General features: G+C 39.4%; 1 pseudogene; it reads right to left on the minus strand.

Annotated features, from left to right (window-relative positions):
• The window catches only part of LOC107672599 (forkhead box protein N4-like), an 11,084-nt pseudogene continuing 4,238 nt past the window's right edge, over positions 1-6,846 (minus strand).

Raw genomic sequence — 6,846 nt, forward strand, 5'->3', positions numbered from 1 at the left:
TGGAAGAAATCTGTGTTGCAGGATGTTTTTTGGAGTCTGACACACCATGAAAGCTTGGATTGAAAGCTTTATAGATGGTCCTGGGAAGTAAAGCTCAGCTTGCTTCATTTCTTTTGGATGCAATTAAAGCAAAACGATAGGCTTTGTTCCTCCTTGTGTGTTCATGTACTGGTTAGAAAGGACATCCACAGCCGAGTATGAAGAGTAGAGGCCTGTCACCTGCAGGTCTGGGTAAGGCAGTCCTCCTGCATTGGACACAGGCGTGACATTGCCAGTGTCCAGGTCACAGTCAGACAGCCGGAGTGGGGAGTTACTGAGTGTACCTAATGCCTCCAGGTTAAAGCTGTCATCCTTCATCTCCTCCCACAGGTTTCCTGTAATCAGAAGAGGAGAGGCGTGACATTGCCGGTGTCCAGGTCACAGTCAGACAGCCGGAGTGGGGAGTTACTGAGTGTACCTAATGCCTCCAGGTTAAAGCTGTCATCCTTCATCTCCTCCCACAGGTTTCCTGTAATCAGAAGAGGAGAACTGCGTTAAATATCAGCCCACAAACAAACATTCTGTGGCTTTCAAAATTTTTATATTAGTTGATTATTGACGTAGTTAATGCTGACCTTGCCAGGCGAAGTCCATAATACTTGGGTCCAGTGCGTCCACCTCTGAATTCACGTCAGTGTGAACTGTGTAGAAGTCGCTGTGCTGCTTGGCAGGATGCTGAGGGAGGGAGCTGTTTGTCAGGTCAGGGATGGTGTGGAGAGGGGGTGTCTGAGCGGGAGCAGGGGAGGCCGGAGCCAAGCGAGACTGATTCTGGAGCTGCAGTTGAAAGTGCTGATGCATAGGGAGGCACTGTAGAGAAAGAGTGACCACTGGTTGGGGCTGCATCTGAGCCGGTATTGGGAGAGTCGGTCCTGGGGGGCAGCTTGGCAAGCGTGTCATGCCAGTATCAATGGACTTTTGTCTGCAGCTCTCCGGTCTGTCTGTAATGAGTTTGTCTAATTCATCTGGGGGAAAAAAGTACCAAAACAGGACAATATTAATAGTTATACTTTATTTAACTAGATTTCTACATTTACTTTTCTGCTCTAGTTTCTGTACTACTTCAGCTTACTCTTTGCATAGAGGTACCATGAACATTGTTGGTTCTTGTATGTATCCACATATTATATATTGCTGAAGTTCTCCAGAATGGATGATTCGGACTAAGGTAAGAATGAAATGGTCTCTTCTTCACTTCTATTCACGTGTTTTCCATCATCATTTGACATTTTTCCCCTCAAATGCTGAAAAGACTGTTTATACAGAGTGCAGTGTTTCTGTAACTGTCCAAAGCATGTGAATATGAGGCACACGATTGGATGTCTGTTGCTAAGTGTATAGCTGTAACATTCTAACACCACTCTGTTTCACACTGTACAAGGTTGGCACCGCAATGCGGGGTTAACACAGCAAAAGTGGTGCTAACCCTGCTCCGCTTCTAAATTACATGTGTGAAATGTTCCTTTATCCGGGGTTAACGGCAGAGTTTAGAACGGTGATAACCTGGGGTTAAGCACAGTGTGAAAATCCCTATGTGATGGGCACAGTTTTTTAGGGGGTATCAAGCATGCTTGACATTAGTCAATTTTAGAACGCATAGCATTTTCATTTGTCATGTGTCTTCCTAGTAGCAAGGTGCATATTTCTGCATGAGTTTGCTTTGATTTGAGAGACTTGAGCCAGCCTTAAATGTAAGAAAATTCACTGCTGTGATGCTAGAGTGTTGTGGGTTGTTGTCAGAGCAAAGATGTCAATCAAAGATTTCCTAGCACTGATAATAGTCAAAGATTGAAGACCTGGATTGGCCATGCTTCGAAGGATGGCAGGGAGATCTTTGCGCTTCCATTTTTGCATCTCTTCCTCCATTTTGTCGATCTTTGCAGGATTGAGTGCCCAAAGACAGCCCTTTCTGGAGGAACCACTCATCTTGTTTTCCACCTTCTCAAAGCACTTGTTCAAGGACAGGTTGTGGCGTACGGAATTCTTCCATCCATCAGGCGCTGTCTGAGAAGCATAGTAATCAACAATATACTATAAGTAACATTTATTTGATTCCATGGTGTGTCGGCTTAGTCCATCTATTCGCCAGAGTTCTTTTACATAAATTCCTCACCTTGAAATAAGGGAAGTGCTCTTTCATAAAGCTGTAGATCTCACTAACAGGAAGGCTGCCTGTTTTGCTGTTCTTCAAAGCCATGGCAATCAGACAGCTGAAAATCGATGATATCAAACATAGTCAACTTGAGATAAATAAAATCTTGTTCCCTTTCCAGAGAATTATAATGTTTTTCAGAGTTTGTCGCAGTGAACTTTATTTCACCTGTAGGAGTAGATGGGTTTAGGGAAAGTCTTGGGCTGCAAGTCCTGGTTGTGAGCAGTAATACGGGGTTGAGGAAACAGACTCTGGTTGTTGTAGTTGCCATAAAGTCCACCGGGAGAACACTAAAAAATATAGCAAAGAAGTGGTATTTTCATAATATTATATTATATTCCTGTTCTGAACAGTCTTTACAAATCATCCCAACTACTGAACCAACCTGTTGGTTTGCCTGAGTGAAAGTGAGCACTTGCTGTGGGGCGGTCTGGTACACTGATGCGGCACACGTAAACCCAGGGGAAAACTGAGGCATCTACAGAAACAACAGAAAAAATCTATAAACACAAGATTATTTTAGCTCTATTACAAATGGTCATTCAGTTCTGAATTGGTTGTATACGTAATATGAATTTGTTCGAAATGTTAATCTGAATCATCACTCACGCTACTGATGGCCAGAGGGCTGTGCTGCATTTCACTCTGTAGATGAATCGCAGATCCTGCTTCTCCTGCTACCGTCATGCTATTCAGCTGAACTGAAATTTTTAGCAAAGTTTTTTTTTTTTTTAGAAACCAAAAGTTGGATTTGGTTTTTAAATAGGGATTCAGTCCACTACTGTTAAGGCACAGCTTTCTAATAAACCTTTGTATATTTAAATAACTGGGCCAAAGAAAAGTCTAAAGGTTTAGTAAACAGAATTAATGCAAAAAAAAAAAACCTGACATATGGATGTGAATAAATAACAGAATTTAATTAAATCACTGGTTACTGCTAAGGTGTTAGGCTAAGATAACCAGTTTGACGTTAGAGATGTTGGTTCATGAATTCAGTTTTTTTTTTTTTATTCTACAAACAAAACGGCATAGAATGGGCAAGCCCTGTGAAGTGCAGACTCCAAGGTGGTATTAAACAAGTAAATACATTTATTTAGTGGCATTCCTAGTTAGGTTTTAATGGCCATGTCTCTCTCTTGTTTTTTTTTTTTTTTTTTTTTTTGGACTGCCATTTTTAACTCAATCTATTCTAATTATACACAGTCTATTAAACTCCTGACCTGTCTGCCGCTCCAGCAGGCTGTTCTGGGCAGAACTGGCGAAATCAGGCCGTCCAGATCCTATCTGCTGCAGTCGGGGAACATCCACTGAGGTAAGCCAGGACAGGGACTGAAGATCACCAGGCAGCTCGTCCTTTAGCTGTGAAGGGTCAGTAGTCAGGAGTCTGCAAAAACACAGTATAGCTCTCAGTAAAGCACAAATATGTATTTTATGTGAAAAAAGAAAGAATAACTTTAGCCATGAGGGTGAACAAAAATTGCACTCTTTAAGTATTCAACCGAATTTTGCCATAATGCTTCCAATCGTCAGTTGCTTTTTTATATTACATTTGTATTATTTTTGGCCTACACAAACTAATGCTATTCTTTTCCCAGGTTTTCTTATAAATAGATAAAAGATGAGAAAGTCCTCTTGTAAATCTATTGTTTGGGAATATAAATAAAAATACTCTCACCCTCTGATCTAATCCAGTGCAGGCAGAGTTATTTACTCAACCATTTCTTCATTTGGACTAAGCATCAAGAAAGCAGAGAAACCCTCTTGAATTCTCTCCAGACTTCCCTACACACTCGCTATTCAGTCCAATAATTGGGGTCGCTATGACAACCCTCACTTTTCAGTTATTTTGTGTGTCTGGCCACTTCAGTGCCCCCCTCTCCATTAAACCAATGTGTGTCTGGACACTTCAGTGCCCCCCTCTCCATTAAACCAACCTCTAACGGTGGTCAGGTGACCACTGCCTTCTTCACTGTCATTGGCTGAATCATATGTAAACAACGCATGAGATCATTTGAAACATGGGTATGTGGCACATGTTGCCTGCAACAGTTGGTTCAGCCCCATTGAAAAATGATCACCTATTGAGTCCCAAACGACAAATCTGCACAGCGGCACGTGGCTCTATTGTCCCCCCCCACCCAGACCCTTCGTTGATTGTCTTTACCGTTTTTTTTAACCAACCCCTTGTATTAATCTACTGGAATGACAGGCCTCACACAACAGAGAAAAATGGGATGCCATCTGTTTCCCTGTCCCTTTCCACCCAACCCCTGTCCCCTTCTGCCCCCTCCCCCCGCCTGGGGGCATTAGACAGTACCTAAGGGGGGTAGCTGGGAGGGAGTCGTTGAAGGAATTGGAGGTCAAGGCACTGCACACACAGTCTGCCACCTGAATAAATTACAGCATTGAAGGAAGAACTTGGGGACATGGCCTTGAGCACCCTGATTTCTCTGCTTTGGAGCTTCTAAATAATTATCCTTTAAACACACACACACACTCGCACACTAGCATGAAACCTTAGATACCGAACATGTCAACACTACACTGTCATGTGCTTTGAAATGTCTTCCTAACGCCTGTCTACATACAAAGACATGAAAATACACCTTGCAAAGGGACTAGGACAGTTTAACACCTGGCTTTATGAGACCTGCTTCTTATTGATGAGTGTTTTCTGTTGAGTGTTAACATTTAATAGAATTAAAATTGCTTGCTCCGCCCTTCCATTTTATAGCTGAATTTGTTTCAAATATTGATTTCCTCATTAATATTGCTCTCTATTAATTTTTTAAGCCAATATTAACGTATGATATTTCAAAATTGTAATTTAACATTGAAACAGCATTTGTTTTCACGAATAAACTGTAAAATGCTATCCTAAAGGATTTAAGAACTTTGGATAAAAGTGTTTGCCACAAGCTTATGTTCATATGGGTAACACTTTATAATAACCTTCATTAATAAATCATTAACAAACATTATATAATGCTTAATGGATCATTAGTTAATATATATTCAAAGAGTTAGAAACGTGAGATAATGTGCATGTTAATGTTTGCTAATAAACGTATTAAACATCAGATAATGCTTACAAAAATCATTATTTCATGTAAGTTAAAATGCTAACAAATGTCATTCAACTTTCAATTCCATATGATCAAACACTTATTGAAAATCTACAAATGATTTTAACAGATGTTATAAAATTATTAAAAGCTTGTGTTAATGCACAACACATTAGCTGCTATTGAGGTGTGATACGGGTAAGGTTAGGGACAGGTTTGGTGGTATGGGTAGGTTTAAGGGTTGGTTAAAGGGTCAACCGTGTACAGGGGTCAATTTGATTATAAGGGAACACAGTTTAATCTGTTTATATTATATTGTTTTGATAAATTAACAAGTATTTTCTTTTTTAAAAATTATTTGTGTTCTCCTGTTTATGTTTGATTCAAGGAATATCCTGTTTAATGATATACTGAAGAGTAGTATACTAATGTGAGTGTTGAGGCAATAAATAAAATGTTTGCACCAAAATTACAATCTGTTATGTCTTTAGCCAGCATTTAGCTAAACGTAACCAGCCACCCTTTACACAAAGCTTGTTACATTAGATAAAAGTCCTATGCCCATAAAGATCCTAAATGATGAATAGTTTCAACTTTAGATTGGCTACTGCAAAAACATGAGCAAATGATTAATAAATGATTAGTAAAGATGTGTGAATAGAGTAAATTCAGGTCTTTCGGGACACTTTTTGCCATCGAGATGACTGCTCATAAAGGTATTAATGATTAGTAAACATTTATAAACATTTGCAAATGATGAATAGTTTCCACTTTAGATTGGGTACTGCAAAAACATGAACAAATAATTAATAGATTATTTGTTAAGATGAATAAATAGAGGTATACACAACAAACAAAGACCAACAAATGAAGATCATATGAACTGAAAGTTTACTAACATTTGTAAGCATTTCAATTTACACTAAATAATCATATGTTAATCATTAGATAATGTTCAGTAAGTTAATTAGTAAACATTAACAAGAACATTATCTCATATTTCTAGCTATGTGAATATACATTTAAGTAATGATCTGTTAAGCTTTATATGTTTGTTAAAGGGGTCATATGATGCGATTTCAAGTTTTCCTTTCTCTTTGGAGTGTTACAAGCTGATTGTGCATAGATAAGATCCCTGAAGTTGCAAAGACTAAAGTCTCAAAACCAAAGAGATATTCTTTATCAAAGTTAAGACTCTGCCACGCCCCCCTAAAACGGCTCGTTCTAACACGCCCCCACATATCTACCTCACTATGTGGCAATATTAGCATAATGCGCCCAAATGTGCACGCAAAGAAAGAAGGCGGGGTTTCAGTAACCGCAGTTAGTGTTGAAGCAGCCATGTCAGGGAGACGCTGTGTGTTTCTAGGCGAAAGCAAAAGCACTTTATTTGGCCTTCCGGAAGTAGATGCATTTAGGAATCTTTAAGATTACTTACAACAGAACAGCAATGCATTTTATGGACGACCGTTTCGTGAACCTAGGAGAAGAGGTAATTCTGACTTTGCTATGAATATCTGGCGCTTCTGAATCAGCTACTGTTTTATTATTAGTTTAAGTATTTGCTATTGACTGTTCAAATGCAGAGTTTTG

The sequence above is a fragment of the Sinocyclocheilus anshuiensis genome, unplaced genomic scaffold (assembly GCF_001515605.1).
Source record: "Sinocyclocheilus anshuiensis isolate Anshui unplaced genomic scaffold, SAMN03320099.WGS_v1.1 scaffold100, whole genome shotgun sequence".
Lineage (NCBI taxonomy): Eukaryota > Metazoa > Chordata > Actinopteri > Cypriniformes > Cyprinidae > Sinocyclocheilus > Sinocyclocheilus anshuiensis.